The sequence below is a fragment of the Passer domesticus genome, chromosome Z (assembly GCF_036417665.1).
Source record: "Passer domesticus isolate bPasDom1 chromosome Z, bPasDom1.hap1, whole genome shotgun sequence".
Classification (NCBI taxonomy): Eukaryota; Metazoa; Chordata; class Aves; order Passeriformes; family Passeridae; genus Passer; species Passer domesticus.
In genome coordinates this window covers 66,126,190-66,143,127 of record NC_087512.1, presented here as the reverse complement: position 1 = coordinate 66,143,127, position 16,938 = coordinate 66,126,190, and the positions used below count along the sequence as shown (strand labels likewise).

The window sequence follows — 16,938 nt, the reverse complement described above, 5'->3', positions numbered from 1 at the left end:
CCTCATCATAACCATGAGCCTTAACATGTTTTAAAATATTAATAGAAGAAGAAAAAAAAGCCTTTTTTAAAATTTGAATTCCAAACTCTTCCCAGAGCCAATATTAGAGCAATGAATTGATAGTGCAATATTTTCTTATGGAGGTTCCAGTAAGATTGAATTTATGATTTATCACACTGTACTACCCTATAATCAGCACAACCTCTGAAACTGCAAGATCTCAGCAACATGTTCTGTCAGGGTCTGTGAAAGGGCTTTTTCCTTTGCTTTTGATATGATAAAGGACATCATATCAATGAGTACACTAAACCAAAACAAAAGCAACTGAACCAAAGGGAAAAAATTACATATCCTATCAAGCCATGAATAATGTTAAACTAGACCAAAAGCAGAATCTGAAACAAATAAAACAGAACATACACAACACTGGGAAACCTGCCATTGATGTATTTTGTAGCACTGAATGTACAAAGGCTCAAGTATAAATTGTGCAGCTAGTAACTAGTTCATTGTACTTCCTCTGAGCTTTAAAAATATTTTCTTAAGCAGAACTAGCCAAAGAGTCTTCAAATACATTTGTTTTGAGTACCGGTAATTCAATGCTAACACCAAACTCAGGTTAAAATAATACATTCACATATAGATCTGGAGATTATATATGACATAATTTTCCATGGAAAATTAAGATTGAGCAGAACATCAGGAATTTAACAAATCTGTTCTTCAGTCATTTTAGAAGTGAAATCTGACCAGAAAATCTTTCTTTACAAGCTAATCTTAAAAGACATTCATCTTTTTTCTCTACTTTCTGCAAAATTTCAGGAAAAATCCCCACTGCTATTCCGAAGTGTGACTCCCTGGAGAAAATGTACATACAATGTTTGCAATTACTAGGAAAGTCCACTGCAAATTAAATTTATTACTTTACTAGTGGAAATTCAGCAGCTGAACTAACAAAATCAGGTTGAGTGTTGATTCTTTTTAATAACTGCCTCTTATATCACTAAATTCTCTAGCAGAAATAAATTTTATTTCATGTTACCCCTCTGTTCTGCCAGTGCCAGTGCAGGAAGTTCATAAATGTGAATCCTCAGGAGGCTAACATGCATCACTGAGAACAGTAAAATGAATGGTTACACATTTGCAGTCTGAACTTTGAGATGAATACAAGCAAATAGTGAATGCGCATTTTTCAAATGATTGTGCCCATTATTTTCCACTGACTCATGACTGTTGGCAGAAATGAATAATACATTTTAATATCTAGAGGTTCAACAATCACAAGTACAGAGAGTATATCCATCTTCTCTGCATACATAATATTAAAGCTATAGGTTTTCATCTGTTTTTTATACTTAAACATCAAATAATTTATAATGCAGAACTGTAAAATATATATGGAACACTGCATCAATCAATATGAAAGTACAAGCATTTCTGTAAATCCTTCATTAAACCTAGATTTGAGACTGAACCAAAGACTTATATGGATCAAGTCATGGTCACTTGGAACACTGAGAGACATAAAATGCTGTGTTATTACATGTCAAGATTATTTGCAGCTCTCTTTTTTATTTCAAAGAATATTAGTGACAAATACAGTGCATTCCACAATAAAGCCAGTGCTTATGCCCTTAAATTCAGGAGGCAACTGCTAAACAAGGACTGGGAAATCAACTGACCTGAGTCCTGAGGTATTTTACACAACCAGTACACTGCTAATGTACACACAGAAAACACAGATGTGTAACTAACTTTCAGTAACATCGTCAAATAAGAAGGAATTAACTACGTGAATACTGCTAATGTTTTGCTCTGCATCTCTACATTCCCTATCAGGCTTTGTAACAGACTGTATGCCACTTTTCAAGACATCAACCACTACATGTCCTGTATGGAAATAGACAGAAAAAATGAAAATTCAACCAGTGTATCCTAAGTGGTGGCTGAAAATGTAAAGCACATGTGTCACCTAGAACCACTTCAAAGCAGCACAATACTTTACTAAAGTAAACAAACAGCACAGAAGAAAATGTGTGTGTACACTGCCCTCATACTTACTTGAGCAAGACTTTGGAGATATGCATTTGAGGAGAACCAAGCAGAACATTTAAAAAATTAATGGTTCGATATGGTTCCAAATCAACTCAAGAAGAAACTAATGCATAAAAATATGCATGATATTTTTATTTAATAACTTTTTACTCGAGGTACAATTTAAAAAATACTGCGCTGTCAAAGCACTCACAACTTCTAGTCTTTTGGCAAAGGCAATGAATATCGAACATCTGCAGGGCTGTTGTGAGTTCATGAACTACAGAAATAAAAAATATGCCTTCTTTTGGTAGCCTAGTTCTTATGTAAAAATCCAAAAATAATACACCCTAGTAACCACATCCACGAGGAACCAGATACTTGGCCCCAAAGTAGGAGAGAGCAACATAGGCCTTATGGCAACTACCATTGCTAATGTAGGCTCCAGCATTCATGTTAGGATGAAATCAAGCATAGCAGAGCTCAGCCTTTCCAAATCATGCCTTGGTTTAGGGGGAGGTGGAGGATTCTGTGTCAACATCTTTAATAAAGCAGATGTGACTCACTGCACTCTTGTTTCAAACCATAAACTGAGGTTTCTCTTCTTTCTCAGAACTAGTGGCAGCAGCACTGGGGGCAGTAGCACTAGGGCAGTAACCCTTCATAAGTTTTTGCTCAGTATTTTTTTTTATTTTAATTAAATTATATTATTTGATACTTAAGTTCTGCTACACAGAATCCTGACTTTAGTTTCTCTTCCTAGTACTCTGCATCCTTATTCACTTTATCTTCTTCAGGTACTGATCATATAAAAATATGGAACCAATTTAATCAGTGTATCATCGCCATAAATCTTCCTAAGCTGCATTTTCTTTTTGCTGAAGAATACATTTAATTTATAAGTGTTGTTTCAATAAAACCAAGCAATTGAAAATGTCTTTGTTTAACATACTTTTAATGTTGAAAGCATCTATTAGGTCATGTTAGGGTTTGAGGTTATTTTAATCATTATTATTTTTACACAGATTAATAAAAGGAATTTTTCAAACACTTTCTTGCATCTTTCTTTTTCCCATTTAAATTACTCACCTAAATTCAGTAATAGTCCAGTAGAATTTCAACACCTTGTAGCCCCATAGTGGCCTGCTCAATTATTTCTAGAAATATCCTGGAAAAGAATTAATGCCAAAGAGTGCTCTTAAGTTTGCAACATTCAAATGCTGTACTTGAAGTTAGAAATTTAGAACTTGCCTTATTTACATTTCCCTGCCAAAATCCTACATTCAGTCCCATGACGATTTTCTGCTTCATGTAAGCTTTAATTATAAAGTCAAGGGAAAACTCCTATGTAAGGGTCAAGAATATGCCAAGGGTCAGAATATGCCAAGTGTATCCACCATTTGTGTGAAGCCTATGCACTGTCCTGTTGTCTTGTGGGAGGCCTGTTTTCTCTGCAACTGCTTTCCTGTGGCTCCAGTCTTCCAACTACACTCTTTTTTTATTCTCTCCTTTTATATTTTTGGGCTGTCAATTCCACTGCCCCATCCTTTGTGCTCTGAAACTGACTAGAACATCTAAGAGCTACACTCTAGCAAATTCTGAAACTCCAAATTCCACAGCTGAATTTTCCATTGACACAAGGTGAATTCCACTAGCAGTCAGGACTGAGGGGCAGCAGTGGGTAACCAACACTACACTTCAGTTTGGGATGTGAGCCAGCCTTACATACGGTACGTGATACAGAGTGTATATCTGTGCACACGGTGCCCATGGACCAAAAGAACTAAACCTCAAACTCAAAAAACCAAACCTTGAACTCAAAAAACTCAGAACTCATGCTTCTTGTCACTCGGACCAACCCACTTTCATTTGAGACTACTTGATGAATAAAATAATTTTGAGAAATACTATATGCATGTATTAGAGGTTTTACTTTTAATTTATTTATTTTTAAAGCAAAAAACATTGAAAATTTAAAAAATATATTTTATAGTTTCTACTGCAAACATTAACTTTTGTCTGACTTAGAAATGACACTTGACCACCACCATCTATGCAAATATTTTCATTTTCATAAAATTAAAATTAAGACAGTAGAGACAGTGCACAGTATAAAGTATAAATAATAATAGTTATTAAATAATAATAATAAAGTATTTCATACTTTATTCCACAGACATAGACTATGATGTTATTTGTAAAACTTCTTAAAAATTAAACAGTGCAAACTACTGTAAATTTAAGCACTGTCAAAAAAGAACCTTTTATTTCCATTATAGTTTGGTGGAAACTGAAATATTCAGTGAAAGACAGCTAAATTATTCCTGAGAGACATCTATGCCCCTGAAACCAGAATGCTGTCTTCTGAAACTATCATTATTTTCTCATTTGAGAAACAGACTGTAACTTCAGCTCTTCAGCTATACAATGCTATTCTAGGTAGAACACTGCTATCCAATATTATTTGTTTAAAATGCTATGGGCAGCAGATACAACTAGCATTAGTGTTCAGCTGTGCAGCTATCATTGTTGTAATGAACTGCGGAATGAGGTGGCAGAAATACCAATTAGAAGTAGTACTATTATTTTAAGCTGAAATTTTGTAGTGTCTTCAGAGATTCCTAAAACCCTTCATTTAAAAAAATGTAACTATGTTAAAGAAATGAACCTCACTATGTGAAAACCCACAATATTACAAAATTTACATATAAGCACATTTCTTTGCTTGTACTGATTTTGATGCAGGAACTAACTGAAGGATCACACTTCAATGCTTTGCAAAAGGTGGTCTGTGTCTTACACAGACCACACCCAAACTACTCAAAAATATCAGGTGTGCATTTTCATTTCCTGCGTTCCCCCACCCAGCATTTAACTAGTCTAAATTTATTTAAAATTTTAGACTGACAAAAGCCCAATAGCAAGCGGAAGATATCCTTGCAGCTTTTTTCATGGATGCTCATCAGTAAAGTCTAAGTGTTTCACTAACATTCCTCAACTCATTCACAGTCCTATTACAGGGTAAGAAAGCATTATTATCCCCATCCAGAGGCTGGAAACAAAGGGGCTTACAGGAAGCCAGAGAAAACCACAGCAGAAGGGCCAGAACGAGAAGCACAGGAGCACACAGGTGTTCCTGTGTATCTATCCACATCTCCAGCCTGTACTGATCACTGCTAGAAGTGGGAGGTGCCTCTCACTGCAGTTCACTCACCCCACATACCTGACACCAAAAGGTTCAATGAAGACAACCTATATAAGAAAGCACATATCTTTCCTGGCTACAGCCATGCCATGATTTGGGCTGTGCTTAGCAGCTCGCAAGGCTGCCATCACAGAGACACAGGGTATTTCCTGTAGTCTTGAGTGTATTAATTACAACAAGGTTTCTTCTTTTCACAGGGTTTCACAGAACCACAAAACAGCTGAGGATGGAAAGGAGTTCTAGAGATCATCCAGTCCAACTCCTTGCCCATGCCTCAGCTGAAGCCTGTTGCCCAGGTCTGCACCATGTGGCTTTCGAGTACCTCCAAGGATGGAGAGACATTCCACCACCTCTGAGAAACCTGTGCCAGTTCTTGGCCACCGTGATAAACTGTTTCCTCAGCAAGGCTGATGATGACATCAAGCTGACAGTGCAGTTGACACTCCTGAAGGGTGGGATGCCATCCAAAGAGACCTGGACAGGCTCAAGAGGAGGGCACATGGGCTTGAGATGAGGTTCTACAAGATCAAGTGCAAGGCGCTGCACCTGGACTGTGGCAATTCCCAGTATCAATCCAGGTTGGAGAATGAAGGGATTGAAAGCAGCCCCAAGGAGAAGGACTGGGAGGTACTGGTGAGAAGCTGGACATGACCTGGCCATGGGCACTCACAGCCCAGAAAGCCAAACACGTCCTGGGCTGCACCAAAAGCAGAGTGGGCAGCAGAAGAGGGAGGGGATTCTGCTCCTCTGCTCTGCTCTGGTGAGACCCCACTGCAGCGTCCAGCTCTGGGGTCCCAGCACAGGAAAGACAAGGACCTTCTGTATCAAGCCCAGAAGGGGGCCACAAAGATGATAAAAAGAATAGAATATGCCTCCTCAGAGAACTGGGATTGTTCAGCTTGCAGAAGGCCCTGAGGAAATCTCCTCATTGTGGACTTTGGTACTTGAAGAAGGCCTACAACAAAGTTGGAGAGGCATTTTATGCCATGACTTGTGAAAATAAAACCAGAGGCAACAGTTTCAAACTAAAAACCAGGCAGTTTAGTTTGGGTATTAGGAACAAATCCGAATTTGTGGGACTAGTGAGGCACTGGAACAGGTTACCCAGAGAAGCGATGGATGTCCCACTCTCTGTCCCGCAGCCTGAACCTCACAGTTTGAAGGTGCTGGAGCTGTTCAACATAAAGTATTAATCCTTTTCATAACAAAAATATTAGGCACTGTTTGATTGCCACATTACAAAAAGATGTTGCTACTGTTAATTTGCAGTTCTCTACTATATTTTCTTCTCATAAGTTAAAATAATTAGATAATATATTCAAGACCACTGGCAGAAACCAGGCTTAGCTTGCATTCTTGTACAGCATCCAATGAACTAAGGCTGTTCTTTTTCCTCAGAAAGGTGTCAAGGACAGGAGTAAGAAACACATCTTTTAAAGAACTGTTTGATGTAAGATAAGAGAATATTTTATTTATTTCAGTTTAACCATTTATCTAGAAACAAAATATTTTCTTGGCAGACAAGTAAGCTGTAGCATTCCACCAGGCTGAAAAGCTCAGTTTCACCTTACTTCTCTACAGCATATCTCATATCACAGTAACAAATGAGAGTCTATTTTGTATTCCTCTTTGTCTGACAGTACAGATTTTATGTGAAACATTTTTATGGCATGAAAAAAACCCCATTGCACTAACTAATCCTTTCACGTTCTCATTTTTAAGCTATGTTTTCTCCCTTGCCTTTGTTAAATAGCATGGAAAGTGCATAGTGAAAGAAGTAAGACACTTGACAGATGTTTTTAGACTATATCCTTAGATACAGAACAGGGGTTTTTTGTTGTTGGTTGGTTGGTTGATTGTTTTTTAATGCAGAAAGAAAATCAATTTCTGCATTAAAAAAATTTATTAAAATCTGATGTGCAACTATACCTGTAGTCAAACTTCATTTATTAAGAGTACCTTAATAATAAGGTTCACTGACTCCATTTTCAAGCAAATGGAGTAACCTAACAATTAATCTGACAAACCAAAAATATCCCTTACTACATAAACTAAAAACAAAAAAAAATCCCCCAACCAACAATAAAACCCCCACAAACCAAACCAAGAAATTCTTAGCAGTGCAATGATCTTCCTTGAAATGCTGAAAAAACATACACATTCCTTTCCTTAAAAATAATTCTAAATCCTTTTAACAGAGTTGAATTGTGTTTTATATATTATAATGACCTTAGTGTTATTGCTGATATTTCTTATCATTTATATAATTTCACTTTTTTTCCCTTCATAACTGTGCTCTAGATGCAACGTTTTGATACAGTGAAACATTTTAAAATGCTCACTTTCTAACTTGCCCCTTTAACCCGGTCTCTCATCTAGATTTTAACACTTGCAAAAATGAATTGCCTGGACATGATGGCTCTTTAAGGCTAAACTTAATAATCAAATTTGGAACAGGGACTATAAAATTAATTTTTGGAGTGGAAATTTGCCGGAAGTCTCTCTGACACTCTACTGCCCTTCCTACAATTCCTTAGAGAGGGGAATTAAATAGTGAGACAGTCAGTTAAACTCCATAGAAAAGCAGACTACCTCAGTAGAAAGAATAATGGATGTGCAGCCAGATGCAGAGCATCCACCAGCAATGCTGCACGGGGCATGAAGCAGGCATGCTGTCCTGAATTTATGTCAGCATGTGTAGGCGCATCCATGACAGTGCAGATCCAGAGAGGACAGTTAAAAATAGCAGTGAAGACAGATGAAAGCAGACTTCAGCATGGTTTAATAATCTGTCCAGAAGGCTTGGAAAGCCCTCTCTTAAGTCTAGGCTGGCATGTCTTCACATCACATACAGATCAAAGCAATTACAGAGCTGTCTGCATGTCCTGCAATCACACTACTCGACTGCAGTGTAGACACATCCAGAAATAGTGCTACTGTAGATATGTTCATCTAAAAACTGCATTTGCAAAAAGAAAAGCCTGGAAGCATACTGTAAAGCATATGGGACCTGATGAGGAACATATGCTGGAGAGAGTGTCCATTTTGCTAAATTCTATTAGCTGGAATTGTGGAGGACTTCCCTTATACTCCTGTACCCTGTGTCGGTTGGCCTCGCCTGTGGGGATTCACAGAGTCAGGCCAGATTAACCTGAACCTTCAAGGACTGCAATTCACCCAGTTTTACCATCTACAGAAGAGACACCATACACTCTACAGGCAGCTGGGAGAAACCTTGTGACATATAAACAACACTCATTCCTCTCTATTCCAACGCAGTGCCAATGCTGGGATCTGAGCCCCTAACCTAAGCAGGCATATTAGCTACCTACTGATTCAAGGACAGTCATTCCAGAAGAACATCAAGACACCAATGCCCTTCTTTATCTATTAGTGCTGCTAACAAATAGAGAACTTACTGTGATGCAGAAACCCAGAGCTGATAAAATCCTTCAAATTCAGGACCTCCTCTCCTCCAACAGCGGTTTGCTGCATGGCAGTAACATTACAGCTACTCTACTGGCTACAAAAAGCAAACCACGACAGACACTACGTCCTCTCAAGGATGGCTTACTATCTTTTGTCCAGCAAGTGACCACAGGGATCCACGCATGCTCTTAAACTGACTGCATAGGCGAATTATTCACTCTGAGGAGATTTTGTGTGCATTTTGCTAAATCACAACCTGAAGTTAAGAAGGAATGCAGTTATTCAGCATATTTTGCTGCCTTATCATGAGAGTATAAAGACACACTAATGTTAACTCAGACAACTAAAGACCTGGGAGGAACTGGATCACAGCAGCAGGGATTACATACAGGCCAATTTACCATGGGAAGAATCAAGGTAGTAAAATACATAAAATTGTGGGTGCAGGGATAAACATTTTGTGCTGCTGCCTGTCTCTGTGGAAACCCTGAGCACATGCACAGTTGTGCTCCAATTAGTTGTGTGGACCTGAGCATCTCAGCACTCAAACACAGCAAAACCTCCAGTCACCCGGCAGTGCTATTCCAGCAGATTCCACTAAACTGGGAGAAGCTGCTGACTCCATTGAAGAGGTCCCCTGCAGACACCTTGACAAATTATAAGACTGGGCAACCACCATCCATATGAAACATAAGGGCAAGAGCCATGCTCTGCACCTGGGACATGGCACTCCTGGCTGTAAGGACAGACTGAGAAGCTGGAGAAGGAATGGAAGGTCCCATGGAACAGTATCTGATGGTTCAGCTCAAGAGCAAGTTGACTATTGAGTCAACAGTATGCCCTAGCAGCCAAAAGGCCCAAGCGTATCCTGGGGTGCATCAAGCACGTGGAAGAATTTCTCTGCCTTATAAATGTGAATTTGGTGACTAATGTCCTGGCTTGTAAAATAAGCATGTATTCTATTTTTGCCATCTGTTGGGGGTTAGGCAGTTTTTCTTATCTCTTTCAAGAACAATGACACTGCCAGGAAGATAATCTCCTGCTAATGGGCTATTGAATTACTCACTGTGGCTGGTAAGATTAGTTACATCATCCCATTGGGATATGCTCCACCCAGAGGGAGGAGCCAAGCATCCCTGCCACCATAAAACAAGCATTTCTGAGACCACAGACGGCCTTCTTCGCTGGATTTCCCAGAGGAATCAGGAACCAAGGCCCAGCTGCTCCTTCGCCGCATTTTCGGAAGGGATCTACACCCTTCTGCAAATCGCCGCTCCAGGAGGAGCAGCCACCATCTGGCTGGACTACTATCAACACCCTGACTTCTCAGGGTGTCAGGTTTTTCTCACTCTGCTAGTGGTTTTTTGCTTATGCTAAATTACATTGTTATTTAGTTTTTTTCTTCCTAGTAAAAAACTGTTATTCCCATTCCCATATCTTTGCCTGAGAGCCCTTTTAATTCTGAAATTGTGATAATTCGGAAGGAGGGGGTTTACCTTTTCCATTTCACAGGAGGCTTTTGCCTTCCTTCACAGACTCCTGTCTTTTCAAACCAAGACAGTGACTACACAAGCACTACCCTCAGTTCTTGTCAACAAAAGAACAACACCCCACATCCTGGGGTGCATCAGTCACAGCATCACAGCCGGGCAAGGGAGGGGATTGTCCTGCTCTGCTCTGCACTGGGGCAGCCTCACCTCGAGTGCTGGGGGCAGTTCTGGGTGCCACAACACAAAAAAGACATTGAGCTGTTAGAGAGTGTCCAGAGGAGGGTAACAAGGATGGTGAAGGGCCTTGGGGTGAAGCCGTGTGAGGAGTGGCTGAGGTCACTTGGTCTGTTCAGCCTGGAGAAGTGGAGACTGAGGGGAGACCTCACTGCAGCTACAGCTTCCTCATGAGGGGAAGAGGAGGGGGAGGCACCGTTCTCTTCTCTGTGGTGACAGTGATAGGGCGCAAGGGAATGGCGTGAAGTTGTGCTAGGGGAAGTTTAGACTGGATATTAGAAAAAAGTTCTTCACACAGACGGTGAAGGTTCTTCACCCAGGGAAGTGGTCACAGCACCAAGCCTGTCAGAGTTTCAGTGTTAATGAGAAGCAAATAATTAATGATGTAAGTGAAACTCACTTTCCTGGTGATTCCATTTTGTAACTCAAGGTAAGTTTTTGGCCATGTCCTAGCAACAAACACAAATATTGTGCTTTATTCAGAGCTCAGCTTTGGATGAGTTAGCAAAATGGTAATATCCTAGATATTAAGATAATTCAGACACACAACTGAAGAGTCTTTCCATGTAATAAGAGGAGAAGTGAGTACACTTAGAACAGCAGAATATGGGTCAGAGAATATGACACCATTTATTTATCTTACTAGCACTCTTCTGCTTCTGTGTGTGGTATATTTCCGAGATGTATTTTGCTTCATTTTGTTTGGCCCTTTTTTTTGTTTGCTTTTAAAAGCATCTTGGAGACAGCTTTTACAAATATTCAAATAAGCATCTTAACAGGCTGACAACTTCAATATTTAAAATCTTGAGCCCATTCAAAAACAGCTCATGGGATCTTCATATATTTACTACTGTGACTCAACTGGATCTGACAGCATAGCATACAAAAGGCAGAATATTTACATCCAAATTTTAGTTAAAGAGAACATGAGGAATGTACACGCACGTATAAGCAGTTAAAGGTATTTCCTAATTCTATAAGAAAAAGAGGCGAGTCAGTATGGCAAGATCCTGCAAAAGAATGACATGGATGAATAACCCGCAGAGAAGCAGAACTCCAAATCACAATCACATGCATGTCCCTGTCATGCACATCACAGATTCACGGAATGGCAGGGATTGGAAGGGACCTCTGGAGATCATAGAATCCAATCCCCGCGATAAAGCAGGCTCACCCAGGGCAGACCGCACAGGATCATGTCCAGGCTGGTCCAGGAAGGTGACTTCACAACCTCTCTGGGCATCCTGTTCCAAGAAAGCTATGCAGCACAGGCTGATTTTTAGTCACAGATGTAAACAAGTTGGTTAAAATGGAGGGGGGGGGAGGGTTTGAAGGGAAGTGCTAAGTTCCTGATTAGAATTTTATTTTAAATGGAAAGCTCCAGATTGATGCAGTAACAATAAAACAGAAGGGGGGAGAAGGGGGAAGATTTATATGTAAGAAGAGGTCATGTAGTACATGGTATTGAGTTTAAAAGATAAGTAAGACAATGCTTTTTTATCTGGTGTAAACAAAAATAATGCCAGCAGTTTGACTACAAACAAGAACTGAGGACGAAATTGAACCAAAAAGGAAATGATTACAGCAAACCTCACAAACCTAATGCTATGCTTTAACCAGAAAAAATACACTTTCAAGCACTGCTTCATAATTCTTTATGAAGTGCAAATCAGCCATATTCATACTCAAAATAAGCTTTTCCACTCCTTAACACACAAGAAAACATACCAAATGAAGGATTGCCCTGACTTCCAAACTGTGGTAGCTGAATTGTACTTTTCTTTGATAAGTCTAAGACCTTCAAACCTCTGAATCACTGGGTGCTTTATTGTAGATGAGGAAATCATAGTTCCACCTTTGACAGGTAAACAGCACACAATATTTCTACCACAAAAATTAATTAATTATTTTCCTCCCTCAGTTCAGAACTCTCTTAGGGACTTAAATCAATAAAGTATCTGATGCATATGTTCTATCTTCTTGTTTCCAATGATTCCAATGTGCATATAAATCTATCATAGAACCACATTTGCATTTAAAGAGAAATTCCCTTGTGTTTACTATGCACCTGCTTCATGTAAGCCTATCTTTTCTACCTTCTTTGAGAAACAACAGATCTGCCAGAAACAGGGGGAGCTCAGACACAATGTCACTCCAAGTCCTCTTGCCAATTATCTAAGCACCATTTCCTTCAGTTTAGTTTAGTTGTGGTCCTATTCAGAAAAGTGCTGAAAAGAATTACTATTTGCCCTTCCAAAATCCAATGTTTCTCAACTTTTTCTAACATATTTTTCATTTTGACAGTGATCATATAGATTTCAACTGTAAAAAAAACACTGTATTTGCTAAGCAACACATAGTAAAGCACTGGCAAATAGATTACTTACAGACTTGCACATGAAAAATATAAACTTTTACTTGGCATTTATTTTAATTTTAATTTTTGTCCTGCATAAGGAAGGATGAGAATATTCTCCTCTTGACATCTACCTGAAAAGAGATGGTTTATTCTAGTAAAATTGAAATAAAAAATAATTATTCCCTGCCTCCTTAGTTCCCTGCCTGCCTCTAGAGCTTCACACACACAATCAAAGACAGACAAGGGTGCAGATAAAGCTCTGCTACACACCTCATCTAGTCAGCTGAAACATTTAAACACCAGATGAGGGAGATAATTTGCTGCATCCCACAAAGGCCGCTGAACTACTGCCGTTGTGCTCGTGAGGTGCAGCATCACCACTTCAAGACACCAAACTATGTCACAGGACCATCATCTCTGCACCACTGCCAACCGGACTTTTGTGCTGCTGTCTGTGACAGATGAGCCACCCCACGGGACTGTCTCTGGCTGTCTGCTCTCCTTTTCTTGCTGGCATATCCGGCACGTAGAGGCAGTGCTACTTGTGTGTCTGCATTTCAGAGGACAGAAGCTACAGCAGCTCTAGCGGGGCTGTCACGCTTTGCCTTTCCTGCTTGTAATCAGACAAGTGTCCAAGGACAGAGCTGCTGTGGAATTAGGCAAAGGTCTGAGACACCCTGGAAGAGGACTGCAAGAAAGAGAGCTGTGCCAATGCAGGTGGTATTCCACCTCAGATGTGCGTGTGACTTCTTGCACCTATGGAGTCCACATGGGAACAGATTTCAGCTGCGAGGAAAAATGGACAACTGGAAAGCAGAGGTACACTTCACAGTTCTTCAAGCTCTGTTGATGCCCAGTCAAGAAACATTTACAAAATACCTAACATTTGGGATTGTGGTTTTGCAATTATGAAAAAAATTACTTATTGCTGATTCACAGTACTCCGTTAAGGGACTGAATCTTCAAGGGTACCTTCAGTCACCTTGTCCAAGCAGACTCATTTTACATACAGCTCTTTGTAAACTTGGAAGCTGGCCCCAAAGAACACATGACATACTTACTTTCCATGTTGCTGTCATCAGAGAAAAAGATATTAAGACAAGCAGTTTCTAGCTAATGTAAGCTACTATCTTCTACAGAACTTCCTTACCTGAAAGACTGCCCAGCTCCTTATTCGAAAATTACACTTAAAAGCCTTTTGAGTAGCCTGCACTGGACTGCTTGCTCAAAAAAATAAGGAGATTTTTTTTTTAAACCAGTCTCCTTGAATTTGGAGGTAACTTTACACTGGGCCAGTACTCTGATGTAGTTTTATTTTACTCACTTTTTGAACAAGCTGCAAGTCACACACGTGCTTTCTGCAGCACCCTGAATCACAGACCACAGATCACAAACACCTGAAAAATAAGTGAACTGCCAGTTGAAGACAGCGTAAGTGACCATATTAAGCAGAATGGTCAGTCTGCACAAGTCAGTCTTATACCACATACCCCTTACAAAGGGAGCCTTTTCACTACAGGCCTTTCCACAAATGGGCTATAGTGATGAGGCAAGTGTCTCTTTGACTACTGAACAGGTCAAATTATAACTGTTTCATTCAGATGAAAAGTGCTCCTCACTGTGTTTGAACTACCTCTTGAGCAATCCCCCAAGCCTGCTCTTGCAACCAGTTTTTCAGCTTACCTGCTAAATCTTAAAAATATGCCTCCAGTATTCCACAAGGCATATTTGCAGGCTTAGCAGTCATGAAAACTGAAGTGGTTTACCAAGTTCACCAACCATGAGCTCACACAAGAGCAAGTTGCAGAGGATTTTAGGGTGAAGAATCTCATTTTTATGGGTGGTAGTAAGACAAGAGGTCATGCTTTTTATGGCTTGCTGGAAGCACATGCAATGCGTATAACTCCTAAATTCAGTAAGGGCAAGGACACCATTAAAAGTCTGCTACAGCATGCTACAGAAGGCTAAATGCACACACATCATCCAATATAATTTCTGACTACAGGATCGGTGCTATTTGCACAAAATATAAAATTATTTTGATTTCCCACTGGTATGATTGTGTATCTTTCTTCAGCCATTTAAATAACAGAGAAGGGTCCAACAGTCAAGCAATTTGCTTCAGTATTATTTCTTTAAACATTTTTTCAGCTACCTTTTGCTGTTGGAATGCTGAGGTACAAAACGAGGCTAAGATGCTAAGATTTTCCACGGGAAACACAGGCACTAGCAGTTTTTCGGTGGGTTTTGAGGTGAGGGGACTGTTTGAGGACCGGTTGTGACTGATTAATAACCCTGTAAGAGATGTGGCTTTAAGCCAATCATATTCTTTAGATATCCAGTACCATCAGAACCTGATCCTCGAGCTCTTCTTTATATAAATTACATCTGCTCATATAAAGCACTCATTGATACGGGTATGAAAAAGGTTTGATCCCCGCTGCCGCAAAAACACGATTTTGGACTGACCCAAGTATAAGCCTTGGAGCATGTTTCTACCAGGCAACTTGGCATTTGTTTCCCCACAGTTACAAACATGCAACCCCTGCTTGATTTTCTTCCAGATTTCGGCTTGCCCGGCGGGACAGGAGGGTGCTGAGGGCTGGGTGCCCGCCCGGACGCCCGGCTCCGAGCAGAGCAGCGGCAGATCTGCGGCGGGGGTGAGTGTCCGCGGCTCACACCCCGCCACAGGCACTCCGCAAGGCTGACATCACGGACGTGCTCAGCCCCAGCGAAACCCCCCGCGCTCAGCCCTGATTTCATGCGGAAAGCGCTTCCCCGGGGCGGGCTGGAGGGGCCGGGCTCGCCCCGCTCGCTGCCGCCCGCCGCCCTCGCCTCCCGCCGCCCGGCAGCCCCGCTGCGCTGCCCCCGGGGCCGCCTCGCCGGGGAGAGCGCCTCCAGCGCCACCCGCGCCCCGCCCGGGGCTCGGCTCCGCGCTGCCTCTCCCACCGCCCCGGGGGCAGCGCTGTCGGCGGCAACAAAGCCCCCGTCCGCTCCGCTCCGCTCACCTCACCCCCGCGCTCCGCTCGGCCGCGGCCGCTCCACGGCAGCCAGGGTGATGGAGACGGGGGAGGACCCAGGTGCCGCCTCTCGGCTGCCGCCCCCCGCCACTCCCCGCCGGTGCAGGCAGCGCTCCGGCAGCGGCCCGGCTCCCGCCGCCCCGCCCTCCGCCCTGCCCTGCCACCGGGCAGCGGCCGGCAGGAGCGGGAGGAGGAGAAGGAGAGGGAGAGGGAGAGGGAGAGGGAAGGAGGGAAGGAGGGAGCGAGGGACGGAGGGAGGGGAGGGGGCGGCTCCGCCCGGCTCTGCTGCGTCACAATGCGGGGGGCGCTGCCACGTGACCGGCAGCGCGGGGCGGGGGCTGCGCGGGACCCCGCGCTGAGGTGGCGGGACGGGCCCACGGCCTCAGCGCTGCCCCCGGGCTGCCTCCCCACCACCGCCACCACCACCGCCGCCACCGCCCCGCGGGTCCTGAATCGCCGGGAGCGAGTGCCCGCGGCGTCTGAAAACGCTGCTCCGGCGTGACCAGTGCGAAGCGCGTGGCACGCCGCTGCGCTACAAATAATGGAAATGCAGAGCTGGAGCGTGAAAATGCCGAGTTCAATCCCCTCGCGTCTGTTTAAAATAAAACTCCATGGGTTTGGGGTAGATTTTTTTTTTTTTTAAATCTGCTATAAAACCTGGAAAGGCTCGCTGCATCGCTCTTGTTCTCAGGTTGGCGTGGACAGAGGCGGTGGCGTCCGCGGGTACGCAGTGCGGCCCCGCTGGTCCCACATGGCAGGCTCCCCCAGACAGCGCTGCCGAGGGTGCTGCTGCGCCCCGCCGCTGCCGGGGCCCGATGAACCGGGTAGAAACCCTCCGGCTGTCCCTCGGGCACTGCAGGGGTGCAGGAAGAATGGATCTTCCAAATAGGTTAGCCCTGCCACCCAGGCATCTGATGGCAGCGGGAGGAGAACAGAAAAGTGAGCCCTTTGGCTGGGTTTTCTTCTTTGTGATTCAGCCTGTTTTGTTTCCCCCTTACTTTTCATAGGCACATTTTCCATCCTGTGTATCCCTTTATATACCTTTCCGCTCCTTTTGTGTGCTTTTACCTTTCCAACACAGAACATCTTAAATTTCATTTGTCTGGATGAGTGAGGAGCGCAAAAGCCCGAGAGATGCATATAGGAAATTTAAGAGACTTTATGCTA

General features: G+C 42.4%; 1 protein-coding gene across 5 annotated transcripts in view; it reads right to left on the bottom strand.

Annotated features, from left to right (window-relative positions):
• SNCAIP (synuclein alpha interacting protein) overlaps positions 1-16,021 on the bottom strand; it is an 87,228-nt gene extending 71,207 nt beyond the window's left edge. For 2 of the 5 annotated variants that reach the window (XR_010352203.1, XM_064403030.1), the window contains exon 1: positions 15,760-16,021. The gene's annotated coding sequence lies outside the window, so the exon portion shown is untranslated. Of the gene's footprint in view, positions 1-3,123; positions 3,203-8,658; positions 8,678-15,759 lie in introns of those variants that run through there. The other 3 variants (XM_064403031.1, XM_064403038.1, XM_064403033.1) reach the window with 3 other exon arrangements.
• Between the last annotated feature and the right edge of the window lie 917 nt (positions 16,022-16,938).